Consider the following 19,698-nt stretch of genomic DNA (forward strand, 5'->3'; position numbering starts at 1 on the left):
TTCCGGGGACAAATAAGGTGAGTTTAAAACCAGAGTTTGCTTCTTTTGTGCGTGGTTGCCAGTTTGTTTGCCAATCCGTGGTCCATAATAAGTTCCGCTTCGTGGTTTCTCCATCGCTCAGTACTTTTCTGTGTTTCTATTTTACGTAAAGCTAACACCAAAACGATTGTGGAAAGCGCTATATAGATTGTTCTCAAAGAAAAAACGAGAAACAAACCCATGTGAATATGGGTCAAATTATCTAGGCGGAGCACTTCGTTCAAAGAAAAACGCAACAGAATTGTTTGCGTTGAACAAAGACAATGGTGCGTGCAGACATCGAATGTGTATTGTGGATAAAAAATGGCCAGTGGGGTGGGACAATTTTTCTTGAATTAAGTGTTTATGGGAAAAGTTCACAAATTTTGTCTTACCCTGTAGGCAGATTTATTTGCTTGTTTTAAGCATAAAATAACAGGAGAAGAAATTGTGTAGGGGGAGCAGAGGGGTTTTTTTTCGTTCAAAGAAAAGCAGCGTGGCACGAATGAATGTTTGGCTGAAATGCTATCGTAATTTCCCCCTTAATTTTCCTTACAAACATGAAACCAGAGAGAAGGGCCAGTTGGCATCGAATTGCACCTTGTATTCGGTGATTGATTGAGGAAAAATATGCGTATGTGTATATATACACTTGCTTTGTTGAACAGAGACAATGGCCGCGCGTGCTCCAGCGTCACCTATATGCCTATTTCACAAAATGGCGCCTTTGACCGGAAGTAGGGAAAACATCGTTCAGGTTGCACCACTACGATGGCCACTCAATATAGTATGGACTGACAGCTGCTTTGTTTTCTCCTACACATGAATTTACTTGTAAAAATAACAATAACATATATTGTCGATTGGTGTTATATTATTTTTTTAGCATTTCGTATTATCAAAATATATCATATGTTAGACAGCTGTCAATTTTAAATAAAATAACGAGACATACATAACTATTCGTGTCTGCTCCCGTTTATTGTAATGAGTCTGCACATTTGGAGAAATACTCAGACATTTTACTTCTTATTTCTTTAGACTGAATAATTATTTCTTATTAATTCCAAAGTATGAGACCCGATGATCTAATCGTGGTGTATGTGCTATTCCTCGTTTGTTTGCCTGCATCCATTGCTTTACGGCTTGCTTGTTGCGTTGAAATGCACATTTGATTTCTTTACCAGCATTGGATTTAGACCATTCAATGAGAAGAGTTAACAGCGTTTATTATGATTGATAAGCCCTCAACGGAGAATGAAGTCTGCATACATTAAAAGCCTTATTTTGTTTTTATCGTGTGCCTTCCAAAATGTATGCGACGAAACTTAAATCACGCAAAAAATGAATGGTAACTAGACGTGCTTGTTGTGTGCAGGGAGTGCATTTATTTGTAAACTTTTGCTAAATCAAAATGGTTTATTTGTATTTGCTTTTTACCTGGGTTTTATCAGGTTCGCAGTCGGGACATTTTTAATCCATAGTGTATGGAGTTATCTAGTAGAAAATGATCTGCTGTTTTTTGGTAGAATGTTGTGTGAGCTAAAGAAACGAGGAATAAAACACACACCGCGATTAAAAAAAATCAGATCGCATACTTTGTAATTAAAAATAAATAATAATTAATTTCAAAGAAATAAGAAGTAAAATGTGTAAGTATTCCTCAAAATGTGCTTTGGACTAAGTCCCCCGTCATCACAGCAAACGGGAGCAGACCCGAATAGGTATGTCTAGTTATTTTATTAAAAATTTCCAGCCGTCTGTAAATTCATGTTTGAAAGAAAAAAGTAAATGAATATCTTACTTACTGTTTTTGTCTTGTTTTCTAGTGAATATCTGACAATTCTTAAATGGAGATACATTTACTTGGTAAGCAAAGTGGCTTAAGATATTATGTATTGTAATAGAAAATTGTTATAAAAACGTTTTGTTTTTGCTGGGAATTCTTGTATATATTTCACAGCTATATAATTAATTATAATAACGCACTTTTTGTTGATAAACATGTTAAAAAATACATTAACACAGAATAATGTGGCAACAAATCAAATGTGCATTTAAATGCAACAAGCAGAAAATAAATAAATAAAGCAAATGCATGGAAAAGAAACGAGGAATAAAACAAACACCGCGATTAAAAAAATCAGATCGCATACTTTGTAATTGAAAATAAATAATAATTAATTCCAAAGAAATAAGAAGTAAAATGTGTAAGTATTCCTCAAAATGTGCTTTGGACTAAGTCCCCGTCATCACAGCAAACGGGAGCAGACCCGAATAGGTATGTCTAGTTATTTTATTTAAAATTTCCAGCCGTCTGTAAATTCATGTTTGAAAGAAAAAAGTAAATGAATATCTTACTTACTGTTTTTGTCTTGTTTTCTTGTGAATATCTGACAATTCTTAAATGGAGATACATTTACTTGGTAAGCAAAGTGGCGTAAGATATTATGTATTGTAATAGAAAATTGTTATAAAAGCGTTTTGTGTTTGCTGGGAATTCACAGCCATATAATTAATTATAATAACGCACTTTTTGTTTATAAACATGTTAAAAAATACATTAACACAGAATAATGTGGCAACAAATCAAACGTGCATTTAAATGCAACAAGCAAAAATAAATAAATAAAGCAAATGCACGGAAAAGAAACGAGGAATAAAACAAACACCGCGATTAAAAAATCAGATCGTATACTTTGTAATAATTGAAATAAATTATAAAAATCAACAGGTTTATATTTAAAACAAGTAAAAAATATCTGCCAGCGGGGTAAGAAAAATAAACTTAATTCTAGTTTCAACTTAATTCAATAATAAACTCAATTTAGGTTTATTTTTCTTACCCCACTGGCAGATATTTTTACTTGTTTTAAGCCTTAACCTATTACATTTTAGAATTTATTTCAGTAAACAAGACTTAAATTCTAAGCCACTTTGCTTATTAAGTAAATGTATCTTGATTTAAGAATTATTTTTTAACTCGAAAACATGAATAAAATACTAAGTAAACGAACAGATTGGGATGTTCAAAACACTTAAACATTTTTTTTTCACTCTACCCGTCATATTACAGCTGTCGAAAAACCACAGCAACGTTGACAGACCTGGAAGCCATGATATATTAGCAGTTTTTAAAATAAGTTAAATCTAGAATCCTTATTGGTTTTAGATACTTAAAAGCAATGAATGATCTTCTTTCTTTTGAATTGATTTGGTATTATGGAGGAGCTCTGTGTCTGGTTATTGAAGATGATTTGGTCTTTGCTCCTATGTTGGCTTATTTTTTGTTATTTCCGTTACTATATATATATATTTTTTTCCCCTTTGTTTTTTCTGATTTGAGGTTATGAAAATGTTTTAATTTGTAATAAAGGTTTTTTGAAAATTCTAAATTCTCTCTCTCTCTCTCTCTCTCTCTCATGAGCGTGGATCAGTTCCTGCATCAAGGAAAAAATGCGCATCCTGGTAAATTTTAGAAGTTAGACGACTGAGCTGCAGCGGACAGCGTAAGATTTATGAAAACACATTTGAGAAGAAAGGCAAAGCATGTTTCACAGTTAATCCAAGACCATAATGACAATTTTGCGCTCTGTTTCCCGAAGCTCGTGGAGGCGTGGAGCAGCATACACAGTTAAGGTATGTGCGATCTACCGGCATTACCTTTACGATCGACGTATTGGATCTGCAAGCTGCAAGCAAATTAACTGAAGCTTTACTTCATGTTTCTGTTTGGTTAAGCGATGACTGCTTTTTCCCAACAGTTTGTGTGTGTGTTTTCTGCATGGGTTTAGAAAACATGAACTTCTGATCTGCTAGCTCAACGTTCTACCTCTGGGTTATACAATGAGAACGTATAGAGTTAAATGCCCGCTAGCCTCCACCCCAAAAGCCAGCGCCTTCGCCGGCTCCCCCTTTGGCTGCGTCTATTCCGGTATCGCTTCTCGGCCTTTTGGCTAAGATCAAGCGTAGTATCTGTTCTTATCAGTTTAATGTCTGATACGTCTCCTATCCGGGGACTATATGTTAAATGGATTTTTGACCTTCGGAAATGGAAGCGGAGCTTGCTCCTTCCACTCCATGCATCAACATGGTATTGCAGTGTTTCCATGAATGGTGCGCTCCCCTTCTCGGGGACAAATAAGTCAAGTATAAAAAAAGAATTTGCTTCTTCTGTGCGTGAATGACGGTGTTTTTTCTAATCCGTGTGTTTTAAAATTGCTGTGTTTTCGTTGGCTTTATTGGTTTAACGAAAAGCTTGCGTGGAAATGAACACGCTGACAAAGAAATGTTTTTGTAATGTATTTAATTATTTTCTTTACAAGTTTGTGGTGGTGATCCGAGGACGAATTAAACATCCTCGACACAGCTGAAGGTGCAACAAAAGCGAAAGAGGCCGATTGGAATGTTAAAAACACCTGAAAACTTTTTTTCACTACCCTTCATACTACAGCTGTCGAAAAACCACAGCAACGTCGACAGACCTGGAGGCATAGCTGTACTTGTTTAACTCACAACGACAACGGGTAAGTCATTGAGCCCTGTGTTTTTATTTATCCACGTTCTAAAATTGCTATGCTTTCGTTGTTTCTTGATTGCTCTGTACATTTATTTGTTTCTATTCCACGTAAAGTTACTTTGTAATAACGAAACCATATATTTGAATGCGCAATTTAAATCCATTTGATTTAAATTGTTTCACATATTTCACTCTACACGGTTCAACCGGGCTGGAAACGGAATAAAAATAGGGTAGATCTCGAAGAATGTTTGGTCTCAGACGTGGCTTCGTGCGCTTTCCACCTGGTCACACACAGTAATGAAATGTTAGTCGGATGGCCTTCGGGGGCGCCGTCGATGTGATCGGTCACAGGAAGATGCGTCCGTCTGGCCTCAAAGGGTGTCGCTCATACTTACCTGGCAGGGGAGACACCATGATCATGAAGGTGGTTCACCCAGGGCGAGGCTCAGCCATTGCACTCCGGTTGTGCTGACCCTTTGCGAATTCCCCAAATGTGGGAATCTCGACTGCAAAATTTCTGATAGTGGGGGACTGCGTTCGCGCTCTCCCCTGACCTTTGTGTTAAAAATAGATTCTTTTGTCCAAGAGACGTCTAACCACGGCCCAAGAATACATTAGTCATCAAAAAAGCGGCTATTTAACGACTACATAATTTCTAATAGACAGCGAATATGTGTCTAGGCTAAAACAAGGCTTAATTTGGGCTGTCAGTGAAAATCTAATAGACGTTTGACCATTCCAAAAGAATAGACTAGCCATTGAATAGAACCACAATCAAACGGCTACATGTCTAAGAGACAGTCAACAAAATAATGCTTAGATGATTCTTTTCCTTCCAATATAAGAGGTTCTCGGGAATGGCAATCATCCAAACTAATAAATTATAAAGGCTTTTATAAGAAAATGACAACAGTTAAACAACATAGACAGCGTTGGGCAATACAAAATGCTAATAAATACAAGACAAATTGAAATATTGTACATCCATGTACATTAAACAAGCCAACAAATCTGCCAATGGGCTACGACAATTTTTCTTGAATTAAGTGTTTATATCTAGATTTGTTTCTTACCCCTTTGGCAGATTTATTTGCTTGTTTTAAGCCCAAATTCGCTTAAAGTTTGAGTTTTTTTCTCCCTAAAGGCTAGGCTTATTTTCTTAGGGCATTTTGCTCATCAAAAAATGCATCTTATTTTAAGACTTTCTAGATATTTGTACAGTGAAAACAGTTCGAAATAACAAGTAAGAAATGATTTTTTGCAATGTATTCATTCATTCGCTACCCTTCATACTACAGCTGTCGAAAAACCACAGCAACGTCGACAGACCTGGAAGCGTAGCTGTATTTGTTTAACTCACAAAGACAACGGGTAAAGTATTTTCTTGATTACCTAAATGACTTGCTGTAAGAAAATAAGTTTAGGTTTAAGGGGGGGAAATACAGTTTAAAGGGATATTTCAATTTATGATGATAATTCTGTCATCATTTACTCATGCATACAGGCTTACAACAACACGAGGATTAGTTTTTTTCTGAGTAACACAAAAGAAGGTATTTTGAGGAATGATGGTAAACCCACAGCAGATAGTCACCATTGACTTCCATAGTAGGAATAAAAAAAATATGATGGAATTTATTAGGTACCATCAACCGTGTGCTAACCATCACTTTGCAAAATATTTTCTTCATCATTTATCACGATACTTCCAAAATATTTTTTCCTACTAAGTCAATATTTCATTATTTGCTTTACAAGCTTAAAAATGATGGTGACATGATTCCATGGTAATCACAAACAGTTAAACAAGTAAAATAATCACCATTACTTTTAAAAGCATTTTGAAAATTGCTTGCTTATGCTGGGAGTAAAGGTATTTCACGCAGTGCGCATCCTCTTTAAAAGGTAATGTATGCTTCTTTTAAAGCTGACACATTTGCCACATTAAAATAACAGAAATGTGTACTGTTTAAACTTTTTGGGGCCGGTGTGTCTGTGTTCTTGGGGCACACATCTACATGTAAAAGCAGAATTGCTTATTATTCTTCTCTATTTCTTGTATAGGTCAATTATGAGTGGAGAACCGTTCACCAAATGAAGACCGCAGCCAGGTGACGGGATTCTGTGGTAATCGCAAACAGGTAAACCAGTTAAATAATCATCATTTATTGTTAAAATAATTTTGAAAATTGAAGTTCTGTGTGTTCTTATTGTACTTTATTTATTTCTGCAGGTAAGCACCATACCGTAAGCTTCATTCCCTTTATAACAGGTAAGGTTCATACTGTTTTATTCTTTTGTACTGTTTTATTCGTACTGTTTTAAATCATTCAGTAAATGCAAAGTTAAACTGATGTGTTTTTAATCTAGATTTAAAAGTGTCTACTGTTGAAGCACATCTGATCTCTTCTGAAAGCTGATAATAACTAAATGCTGATGCACCTTGTTTTGAGTGAACCCTTGTTTTTTCTAAATGACCTGATCCTATTGATCCGAGTAATCGGTTTCATATTCGATTAGCATATCTGTCATGTATTTCGGCCCGTAGCCATGAAGTGGTTTTTAAACAAGTAACAGTACTTTTTTAATCCATTGTCCATTGCAATAATCGGCCCTGCTGGTGATGAAAGCATGAACAAGTTTCTCTAAGTCCTGTCTTGAGACAAAACCTCCAATTCTGGCAATATTTCTGAGATGGTAGTAAAAGCAGAATTCCTTATTATTTTTCTCTATCTCAGGCTCTATGGCATATATGTCATGATTTTATTTGTCTATTTATATGTCTATTTACAAGGACTGCCTTGGCCAAATGTTATTGTTAATTAATATTGAAGCAGTTATTTAACATATTTCCTTTGAGTAGTGATTTGTGTAATGATCCATATATCTATTTTTATGTATATTTTTAACTTAGGAATGTGATTTTAAAGCACATATTTGTTATTGTATGACACCTCTCATGTTATGAAAGTAAAAAAGAAATGTATTTTCTGATGTCTTGCATTTCTGTTTTTAAACTGTTAATCCTTATCAAGTGCTATACATTAGAAAGTGGATAAATAACAAAAATGTCACTCCTGACAGCTGATAAATTAATCGTTCTTTATAGCACCACTGAGGTAAGCACTTTTCAAGGCAAGATTCTTTATAGAACCGTATAAAAAGGTTCTATATAGTACCAAAAAAACGGGTTCTGCTATGGTTACAAGCTGAAGAACCCTTATTTGTTACTATTTAGGAGCATTTGTCTTTAGAGTGTTGCGTAGGTTCGAAACTTTCAAACTTTTAACCAAAAAAAAAAAAGGGTCACACGGTTTTATTTGTGGTGTGGACATGAACACGCTGCAGGCATTGAAATGTAATTTGTAATTTATTGTCTCATTTCATATTTAACAAATAGGAAGCAAAGTGCTATTCAATCAGTTTAACTAAACAACTGGTGTTCCTCAATTTTGGGGCCTATGTTGTTCAGTATATCAGTTTTGTTCAGTTTTGTATGTGCATGCAAAAAGCATTCAGCGAGCAAATTAACTGAAGCTTTACCTTCGTGTTTCTTTTTGCACGAATGAATGTTTGGCTGAAATGCTATCGTAATTTCCCCCTTAATTTTCCTTACAAACATGAAACCAGAGAGAAGGGCCAGTTGGCATCGAATTGCACCTTGTATTCGGTGATTGATTGAGGAAAAATATGCGTATGTGTATATATAAACTTGCTTTGTTGAACAGAGACAATGGCCGCGCGTGCTCCAGCGTCACCTATATGCCTATTTCACAAAATGGCGCCTTTGACCGGAAGTAGGGAAAACATCGTTCAGGTTGCACCACTACGATGGCCACTCAATATAGTATGGACTGACAGCTGCTTTGTTTTCTCCTACACATGAATTTACTTGTAAAAATAACAATAACATATATTGTCGATTGGTGTTATATTATTTTTTTAGCATTTCGTATTATCAAAATATATCATATGTTAGACAGCTGTCAATTTTAAATAAAATAACGAGACATACATAACTATTCGTGTCTGCTCCCGTTTATTGTAATGAGTCTGCACATTTGGAGAAATACTCAGACATTTTACTTCTTATTTCTTTAGACTGAATAATTATTTCTTATTAATTCCAAAGTATGAGACCCGATGATCTAATCGTGGTGTATGTGCTATTCCTCGTTTGTTTGCCTGCATCCATTGCTTTACGGCTTGCTTGTTGCGTTGAAATGCACATTTGATTTCTTTACCAGCATTGGATTTAGACCATTCAATGAGAAGAGTTAACAGCGTTTATTATGATTGATAAGCCCTCAACGGAGAATGAAGTCTGCATACATTAAAAGCCTTATTTTGTTTTTATCGTGTGCCTTCCAAAATGTATGCGACGAAACTTAAATCACGCAAAAAATGAATGGTAACTAGACGTGCTTGTTGTGTGCAGGGAGTGCATTTATTTGTAAACTTTTGCTAAATCAAAATGGTTTATTTGTATTTGCTTTTTACCTGGGTTTTATCAGGTTCGCAGTCGGGACATTTTTAATCCATAGTGTATGGAGTTATCTAGTAGAAAATGATCTGCTGTTTTTTGGTAGAATGTTGTGTGAGCTAAAGAAACGAGGAATAAAACACACACCGCGATTAAAAAAAATCAGATCGCATACTTTGTAATTAAAAATAAATAATAATTAATTTCAAAGAAATAAGAAGTAAAATGTGTAAGTATTCCTCAAAATGTGCTTTGGACTAAGTCCCCCGTCATCACAGCAAACGGGAGCAGACCCGAATAGGTATGTCTAGTTATTTTATTAAAAATTTCCAGCCGTCTGTAAATTCATGTTTGAAAGAAAAAAGTAAATGAATATCTTACTTACTGTTTTTGTCTTGTTTTCTAGTGAATATCTGACAATTCTTAAATGGAGATACATTTACTTGGTAAGCAAAGTGGCTTAAGATATTATGTATTGTAATAGAAAATTGTTATAAAAACGTTTTGTTTTTGCTGGGAATTCTTGTATATATTTCACAGCTATATAATTAATTATAATAACGCACTTTTTGTTGATAAACATGTTAAAAAATACATTAACACAGAATAATGTGGCAACAAATCAAATGTGCATTTAAATGCAACAAGCAGAAAATAAATAAATAAAGCAAATGCATGGAAAAGAAACGAGGAATAAAACAAACACCGCGATTAAAAAAATCAGATCGCATACTTTGTAATTGAAAATAAATAATAATTAATTCCAAAGAAATAAGAAGTAAAATGTGTAAGTATTCCTCAAAATGTGCTTTGGACTAAGTCCCCGTCATCACAGCAAACGGGAGCAGACCCGAATAGGTATGTCTAGTTATTTTATTTAAAATTTCCAGCCGTCTGTAAATTCATGTTTGAAAGAAAAAAGTAAATGAATATCTTACTTACTGTTTTTGTCTTGTTTTCTTGTGAATATCTGACAATTCTTAAATGGAGATACATTTACTTGGTAAGCAAAGTGGCGTAAGATATTATGTATTGTAATAGAAAATTGTTATAAAAGCGTTTTGTGTTTGCTGGGAATTCACAGCCATATAATTAATTATAATAACGCACTTTTTGTTTATAAACATGTTAAAAAATACATTAACACAGAATAATGTGGCAACAAATCAAACGTGCATTTAAATGCAACAAGCAAAAATAAATAAATAAAGCAAATGCACGGAAAAGAAACGAGGAATAAAACAAACACCGCGATTAAAAAATCAGATCGTATACTTTGTAATAATTGAAATAAATTATAAAAATCAACAGGTTTATATTTAAAACAAGTAAAAAATATCTGCCAGCGGGGTAAGAAAAATAAACTTAATTCTAGTTTCAACTTAATTCAATAATAAACTCAATTTAGGTTTATTTTTCTTACCCCACTGGCAGATATTTTTACTTGTTTTAAGCCTTAACCTATTACATTTTAGAATTTATTTCAGTAAACAAGACTTAAATTCTAAGCCACTTTGCTTATTAAGTAAATGTATCTTGATTTAAGAATTATTTTTTAACTCGAAAACATGAATAAAATACTAAGTAAACAAACAGATTGGGATGTTCAAAACACTTAAACATTTTTTTTTTCACTCTACCCGTCATATTACAGCTGTCGAAAAACCACAGCAACGTTGACAGACCTGGAAGCCATGATATATTAGCAGTTTTTAAAATAAGTTAAATCTAGAATCCTTATTGGTTTTAGATACTTAAAAGCAATGAATGATCTTCTTTCTTTTGAATTGATTTGGTATTATGGAGGAGCTCTGTGTCTGGTTATTGAAGATGATTTGGTCTTTGCTCCTATGTTGGCTTATTTTTTGTTATTTCCGTTACTATATATATATATTTTTTTTCCCCTTTGTTTTTTCTGATTTGAGGTTATGAAAATGTTTTAATTTGTAATAAAGGTTTTTTGAAAATTCTAAATTCTCTCTCTCTCTCTCTCTCATGAGCGTGGATCAGTTCCTGCATCAAGGAAAAAATGCGCATCCTGGTAAATTTTAGAAGTTAGACGACTGAGCTGCAGCGGACAGCGTAAGATTTATGAAAACACATTTGAGAAGAAAGGCAAAGCATGTTTCACAGTTAATCCAAGACCATAATGACAATTTTGCGCTCTGTTTCCCGAAGCTCGTGGAGGCGTGGAGCAGCATACACAGTTAAGGTATGTGCGATCTACCGGCATTACCTTTACGATCGACGTATTGGATCTGCAAGCTGCAAGCAAATTAACTGAAGCTTTACTTCATGTTTCTGTTTGGTTAAGCGATGACTGCTTTTTCCCAACAGTTTGTGTGTGTGTTTTCTGCATGGGTTTAGAAAACATGAACTTCTGATCTGCTAGCTCAACGTTCTACCTCTGGGTTATACAATGAGAACGTATAGAGTTAAATGCCCGCTAGCCTCCACCCCAAAAGCCAGCGCCTTCGCCGGCTCCCCCTTTGGCTGCGTCTATTCCGGTATCGCTTCTCGGCCTTTTGGCTAAGATCAAGTGTAGTATCTGTTCTTATCAGTTTAATGTCTGATACGTCTCCTATCCGGGGACTATATGTTAAATGGATTTTTGACCTTCGGAAATGGAAGCGGAGCTTGCTCCTTCCACTCCATGCATCAACATGGTATTGCAGTGTTTCCATGAATGGTGCGCTCCCCTTCTCGGGGACAAATAAGTCAAGTATAAAAAAAGAATTTGCTTCTTCTGTGCGTGAATGACGGTGTTTTTTCTAATCCGTGTGTTTTAAAATTGCTGTGTTTTCGTTGGCTTTATTGGTTTAACGAAAAGCTTGCGTGGAAATGAACACGCTGACAAAGAAATGTTTTTGTAATGTATTTAATTATTTTCTTTACAAGTTTGTGGTGGTGATCCGAGGACGAATTAAACATCCTCGACACAGCTGAAGGTGCAACAAAAGCGAAAGAGGCCGATTGGAATGTTAAAAACACCTGAAAACTTTTTTTCACTACCCTTCATACTACAGCTGTCGAAAAACCACAGCAACGTCGACAGACCTGGAGGCATAGCTGTACTTGTTTAACTCACAACGACAACGGGTAAGTCATTGAGCCCTGTGTTTTTATTTATCCACGTTCTAAAATTGCTATGCTTTCGTTGTTTCTTGATTGCTCTGTACATTTATTTGTTTCTATTCCACGTAAAGTTACTTTGTAATAACGAAACCATATATTTGAATGTGCAATTTAAATCCATTTGATTTAAATTGTTTCACATATTTCACTCTACACGGTTCAACCGGGCTGGAAACGGAATAAAAATAGGGTAGATCTCGAAGAATGTTTGGTCTCAGACGTGGCTTCGTGCGCTTTCCACCTGGTCACACACAGTAATGAAATGTTAGTCGGATGGCCTTCGGGGGCGCCGTCGATGTGATCGGTCACAGGAAGATGCGTCCGTCTGGCCTCAAAGGGTGTCGCTCATACTTACCTGGCAGGGGAGACACCATGATCATGAAGGTGGTTCACCCAGGGCGAGGCTCAGCCATTGCACTCCGGTTGTGCTGACCCTTTGCGAATTCCCCAAATGTGGGAATCTCGACTGCAAAATTTCTGATAGTGGGGGACTGCGTTCGCGCTCTCCCCTGACCTTTGTGTTAAAAATAGATTCTTTTGTCCAAGAGACGTCTAACCACGGCCCAAGAATACATTAGTCATCAAAAAAGCGGCTATTTAACGACTACATAATTTCTAATAGACAGCGAATATGTGTCTAGGCTAAAACAAGGCTTAATTTGGGCTGTCAGTGAAAATCTAATAGACGTTTGACCATTCCAAAAGAATAGACTAGCCATTGAATAGAACCACAATCAAACGGCTACATGTCTAAGAGACAGTCAACAAAATAATGCTTAGATGATTCTTTTCCTTCCAATATAAGAGGTTCTCGGGAATGGCAATCATCCAAACTAATAAATTATAAAGGCTTTTATAAGAAAATGACAACAGTTAAACAACATAGACAGCGTTGGGCAATACAAAATGCTAATAAATACAAGACAAATTGAAATATTGTACATCCATGTACATTAAACAAGCCAACAAATCTGCCAATGGGCTACGACAATTTTTCTTGAATTAAGTGTTTATATCTAGATTTGTTTCTTACCCCTTTGGCAGATTTATTTGCTTGTTTTAAGCCCAAATTCGCTTAAAGTTTGAGTTTTTTTCTCCCTAAAGGCTAGGCTTATTTTCTTAGGGCATTTTGCTCATCAAAAAATGCATCTTATTTTAAGACTTTCTAGATATTTGTACAGTGAAAACAGTTCGAAATAACAAGTAAGAAATGATTTTTTGCAATGTATTCATTCATTCGCTACCCTTCATACTACAGCTGTCGAAAAACCACAGCAACGTCGACAGACCTGGAAGCGTAGCTGTATTTGTTTAACTCACAAAGACAACGGGTAAAGTATTTTCTTGATTACCTAAATGACTTGCTGTAAGAAAATAAGTTTAGGTTTAAGGGGGGGAAATACAGTTTAAAGGGATATTTCAATTTATGATGATAATTCTGTCATCATTTACTCATGCATACAGGCTTACAACAACACGAGGATTAGTTTTTTTCTGAGTAACACAAAAGAAGGTATTTTGAGGAATGATGGTAAACCCACAGCAGATAGTCACCATTGACTTCCATAGTAGGAATAAAAAAAATATGATGGAATTTATTAGGTACCATCAACCGTGTGCTAACCATCACTTTGCAAAATATTTTCTTCATCATTTATCACGATACTTCCAAAATATTTTTTCCTACTAAGTCAATATTTCATTATTTGCTTTACAAGCTTAAAAATGATGGTGACATGATTCCATGGTAATCACAAACAGTTAAACAAGTAAAATAATCACCATTACTTTTAAAAGCATTTTGAAAATTGCTTGCTTATGCTGGGAGTAAAGGTATTTCACGCAGTGCGCATCCTCTTTAAAAGGTAATGTATGCTTCTTTTAAAGCTGACACATTTGCCACATTAAAATAACAGAAATGTGTACTGTTTAAACTTTTTGGGGCCGGTGTGTCTGTGTTCTTGGGGCACACATCTACATGTAAAAGCAGAATTGCTTATTATTCTTCTCTATTTCTTGTATAGGTCAATTATGAGTGGAGAACCGTTCACCAAATGAAGACCGCAGCCAGGTGACGGGATTCTGTGGTAATCGCAAACAGGTAAACCAGTTAAATAATCATCATTTATTGTTAAAATAATTTTGAAAATTGAAGTTCTGTGTGTTCTTATTGTACTTTATTTATTTCTGCAGGTAAGCACCATACCGTAAGCTTCATTCCCTTTATAACAGGTAAGGTTCATACTGTTTTATTCTTTTGTACTGTTTTATTCGTACTGTTTTAAATCATTCAGTAAATGCAAAGTTAAACTGATGTGTTTTTAATCTAGATTTAAAAGTGTCTACTGTTGAAGCACATCTGATCTCTTCTGAAAGCTGATAATAACTAAATGCTGATGCACCTTGTTTTGAGTGAACCCTTGTTTTTTCTAAATGACCTGATCCTATTGATCCGAGTAATCGGTTTCATATTCGATTAGCATATCTGTCATGTATTTCGGCCCGTAGCCATGAAGTGGTTTTTAAACAAGTAACAGTACTTTTTTAATCCATTGTCCATTGCAATAATCGGCCCTGCTGGTGATGAAAGCATGAACAAGTTTCTCTAAGTCCTGTCTTGAGACAAAACCTCCAATTCTGGCAATATTTCTGAGATGGTAGTAAAAGCAGAATTCCTTATTATTTTTCTCTATCTCAGGCTCTATGGCATATATGTCATGATTTTATTTGTCTATTTATATGTCTATTTACAAGGACTACCTTGGCCAAATGTTATTGTTAATTAATATTGAAGCAGTTATTTAACATATTTCCTTTGAGTAGTGATTTGTGTAATGATCCATATATCTATTTTTATGTATATTTTTAACTTAGGAATGTGATTTTAAAGCACATATTTGTTATTGTATGACACCTCTCATGTTATGAAAGTAAAAAATAAATGTATTTTCTGATGTCTTGCATTTCTGTTTTTAAACTGTTAATCCTTATCAAGTGCTATACATTAGAAAGTGGATAAATAACAAAAATGTCACTCCTGACAGCTGATAAATTAATCGTTCTTTATAGCACCACTGAGGTGAGCACTTTTCAAGGCAAGATTCTTTATAGAACCGTATAAAAAGGTTCTATATAGTACCAAAAAAACGGGTTCTGCTATGGTTACAAGCTGAAGAACCCTTATTTGTTACTATTTAGGAGCATTTGTCTTTAGAGTGTTGCGTAGGTTCGAAACTTTCAAACTTTTAACCAAAAAAAAAAAAGGGTCACACGGTTTTATTTGTGGTGTGGACATGAACACGCTGCAGGCATTGAAATGTAATTTGTAATTTATTGTCTCATTTCATATTTAACAAATAGGAAGCAAAGTGCTATTCAATCAGTTTAACTAAACAACTGGTGTTCCTCAATTTTGGGGCCTATGTTGTTCAGTATATCAGTTTTGTTCAGTTTTGTATGTGCATGCAAAAAGCATTCAGCGAGCAAATTAACTGAAGCTTTACCTTCGTGTTTCTTTTTGTATGAGTGATAACTGTTTCTGTATGTATTTGTATGTTTTTTTTACAAGTATAGAGTGAAATACACACGGTGAGTAATGAACGCAGACCTTCAGTGCCGGACCTCTGACCCGCTAACCTCCATCCCGACAGCCAGCGCCTTCTCCGGATGCCATTGCGGTATCGCTTCTCGGCTTTTTGTGTAAGATCGAGTGGACACCGGGGACTACACGTTTAAATGGATTTTTGACCTTCGGCTATGGAAGCGAGGCTTGCTACGTCCACTCCGTGCATCGACTCTGGCGTTTTCCGGGGACAAATAAGGTGAGTTTAAAACCAGAGTTTGCTTCTTTTGTGCGTGGTTGCCAGTTTGTTTGCCAATCCGTGGTCCATAATAAGTTCCGCTTCGTGGTTTCTCCATCGCTCAGTACTTTTCTGTGTTTCTATTTTACGTAAAGCTAACACCAAAACGATTGTGGAAAGCGCTATATAGATTGTTCTCAAAGAAAAAACGAGAAACAAACCCATGTGAATATGGGTCAAATTATCTAGGCGGAGCACTTCGTTCAAAGAAAAACGCAACAGAATTGTTTGCGTTGAACAAAGACAATGGTGCATGCAGACATCGAATGTGTATTGTGGATAAAAAATGGCCAGTGGGGTGGGACAATTTTTCTTGAATTAAGTGTTTATGGGAAAAGTTCACAAATTTTGTCTTACCCTGTAGGCAGATTTATTTGCTTGTTTTAAGCATAAAATAACAGGAGAAGAAATTGTGTAGGGGGAGCAGAGGGGTTTTTTTTCATTCAAAGAAAAGCAGCGTGGCACGAATGAATGTTTGGCTGAAATGCTATCGTAATTTCCCCCTTAATTTTCCTTACAAACATGAAACCAGAGAGAAGGGCCAGTTGGCATCGAATTGCACCTTGTATTCGGTGATTGATTGAGGAAAAATATGCGTATGTGTATATATACACTTGCTTTGTTGAACAGAGACAATGGCCGCGCGTGCTCCAGCGTCACCTATATGCCTATTTCACAAAATGGCGCCTTTGACCGGAAGTAGGGAAAACATCGTTCAGGTTGCACCACTACGATGGCCACTCAATATAGTATGGACTGACAGCTGCTTTGTTTTCTCCTACACATGAATTTACTTGTAAAAATAACAATAACATATATTGTCGATTGGTGTTATATTATTTTTTTAGCATTTCGTATTATCAAAATATATCATATGTTAGACAGCTGTCAATTTTAAATAAAATAACGAGACATACATAACTATTCGTGTCTGCTCCCGTTTATTGTAATGAGTCTGCACATTTGGAGAAATACTCAGACATTTTACTTCTTATTTCTTTAGACTGAATAATTATTTCTTATTAATTCCAAAGTATGAGACCCGATGATCTAATCGTGGTGTATGTGCTATTCCTCGTTTGTTTGCCTGCATCCATTGCTTTACGGCTTGCTTGTTGCGTTGAAATGCACATTTGATTTCTTTACCAGCATTGGATTTAGACCATTCAATGAGAAGAGTTAACAGCGTTTATTATGATTGATAAGCCCTCAACGGAGAATGAAGTCTGCATACATTAAAAGCCTTATTTTGTTTTTATCGTGTGCCTTCCAAAATGTATGCGACGAAACTTAAATCACGCAAAAAATGAATGGTAACTAGACGTGCTTGTTGTGTGCAGGGAGTGCATTTATTTGTAAACTTTTGCTAAATCAAAATGGTTTATTTGTATTTGCTTTTTACCTGGGTTTTATCAGGTTCGCAGTCGGGACATTTTTAATCCATAGTGTATGGAGTTATCTAGTAGAAAATGATCTGCTGTTTTTTGGTAGAATGTTGTGTGAGCTAAAGAAACGAGGAATAAAACACACACCGCGATTAAAAAAAATCAGATCGCATACTTTGTAATTAAAAATAAATAATAATTAATTTCAAAGAAATAAGAAGTAAAATGTGTAAGTATTCCTCAAAATGTGCTTTGGACTAAGTCCCCCGTCATCACAGCAAACGGGAGCAGACCCGAATAGGTATGTCTAGTTATTTTATTAAAAATTTCCAGCCGTCTGTAAATTCATGTTTGAAAGAAAAAAGTAAATGAATATCTTACTTACTGTTTTTGTCTTGTTTTCTAGTGAATATCTGACAATTCTTAAATGGAGATACATTTACTTGGTAAGCAAAGTGGCTTAAGATATTATGTATTGTAATAGAAAATTGTTATAAAAACGTTTTGTTTTTGCTGGGAATTCTTGTATATATTTCACAGCTATATAATTAATTATAATAACGCACTTTTTGTTGATAAACATGTTAAAAAATACATTAACACAGAATAATGTGGCAACAAATCAAATGTGCATTTAAATGCAACAAGCAGAAAATAAATAAATAAAGCAAATGCATGGAAAAGAAACGAGGAATAAAACAAACACCGCGATTAAAAAAATCAGATCGCATACTTTGTAATTGAAAATAAATAATAATTAATTCCAAAGAAATAAGAAGTAAAATGTGTAAGTATTCCTCAAAATGTGCTTTGGACTAAGTCCCCGTCATCACAGCAAACGGGAGCAGACCCGAATAGGTATGTCTAGTTATTTTATTTAAAATTTCCAGCCGTCTGTAAATTCATGTTTGAAAGAAAAAAGTAAATGAATATCTTACTTACTGTTTTTGTCTTGTTTTCTTGTGAATATCTGACAATTCTTAAATGGAGATACATTTACTTGGTAAGCAAAGTGGCGTAAGATATTATGTATTGTAATAGAAAATTGTTATAAAAGCGTTTTGTGTTTGCTGGGAATTCACAGCCATATAATTAATTATAATAACGCACTTTTTGTTTATAAACATGTTAAAAAATACATTAACACAGAATAATGTGGCAACAAATCAAACGTGCATTTAAATGCAACAAGCAAAAATAAATAAATAAAGCAAATGCACGGAAAAGAAATGAGGAATAAAACAAACACCGCGATTAAAAAATCAGATCGTATACTTTGTAATAATTGAAATAAATTATAAAAATCAACAGGTTTATATTTAAAACAAGTAAAAAATATCTGCCAGCGGGGTAAGAAAAATAAACTTAATTCTAGTTTCAACTTAATTCAATAATAAACTCAATTTAGGTTTATTTTTCTTACCCCACTGGCAGATATTTTTACTTGTTTTAAGCCTTAACCTATTACATTTTAGAATTTATTTCAGTAAACAAGACTTAAATTCTAAGCCACTTTGCTTATTAAGTAAATGTATCTTGATTTAAGAATTATTTTTTAACTCGAAAACATGAATAAAATACTAAGTAAACGAACAGATTGGGATGTTCAAAACACTTAAACATTTTTTTTTTCACTCTACCCGTCATATTACAGCTGTCGAAAAACCACAGCAACGTTGACAGACCTGGAAGCCATGATATATTAGCAGTTTTTAAAATAAGTTAAATCTAGAATCCTTATTGGTTTTAGATACTTAAAAGCAATGAATGATCTTCTTTCTTTTGAATTGATTTGGTATTATGGAGGAGCTCTGTGTCTGGTTATTGAAGATGATTTGGTCTTTGCTCCTATGTTGGCTTATTTTTTGTTATTTCCGTTACTATATATATATATATTTTTTCCCCTTTGTTTTTTCTGATTTGAGGTTATGAAAATGTTTTAATTTGTAATAAAGGTTTTTTGAAAATTCTAAATTCTCTCTCTCTCTCTCTCTCTCTCTCTCTCTCTCTCTCTCTCTCTCTCTCTCTCTCTCTCTCTCTCTCTCATGAGCGTGGATCAGTTCCTGCATCAAGGAAAAAATGCGCATCCTGGTAAATTTTAGAAGTTAGACGACTGAGCTGCAGCGGACAGCGTAAGATTTATGAAAACACATTTGAGAAGAAAGGCAAAGCATGTTTCACAGTTAATCCAAGACCATAATGACAATTTTGCGCTCTGTTTCCCGAAGCTCGTGGAGGCGTGGAGCAGCATACACAGTTAAGGTATGTGCGATCTACCGGCATTACCTTTACGAT

General features: G+C 34.9%; 4 non-coding genes across 4 annotated transcripts; all 4 read left to right on the forward strand.

The window, feature by feature from the left end:
• The first annotated feature begins 3,954 nt into the window (after positions 1-3,954).
• On the forward strand, positions 3,955-4,145 carry LOC135753217 (U2 spliceosomal RNA). Its single transcript, XR_010533525.1, has one exon. It is a non-coding gene; the product is annotated as a U2 spliceosomal RNA (small nuclear RNA).
• A 782-nt stretch (positions 4,146-4,927) lies between these two features.
• On the forward strand, positions 4,928-5,092 carry LOC135753176 (U1 spliceosomal RNA). Its single transcript, XR_010533485.1, has one exon. It is a non-coding gene; the product is annotated as a U1 spliceosomal RNA (small nuclear RNA).
• Positions 5,093-11,532: 6,440 nt separating this feature from the next.
• On the forward strand, positions 11,533-11,723 carry LOC135753199 (U2 spliceosomal RNA). Its single transcript, XR_010533507.1, has one exon. It is a non-coding gene; the product is annotated as a U2 spliceosomal RNA (small nuclear RNA).
• Positions 11,724-12,505: 782 nt separating this feature from the next.
• LOC135753177 (U1 spliceosomal RNA) lies at positions 12,506-12,670 on the forward strand. The gene has a single exon (XR_010533486.1). It is a non-coding gene; the product is annotated as a U1 spliceosomal RNA (small nuclear RNA).
• The last annotated feature ends 7,028 nt before the right edge of the window (positions 12,671-19,698 follow it).

This window comes from Paramisgurnus dabryanus, chromosome 18, assembly GCF_030506205.2.
Source record: "Paramisgurnus dabryanus chromosome 18, PD_genome_1.1, whole genome shotgun sequence".
Lineage (NCBI taxonomy): Eukaryota > Metazoa > Chordata > Actinopteri > Cypriniformes > Cobitidae > Paramisgurnus > Paramisgurnus dabryanus.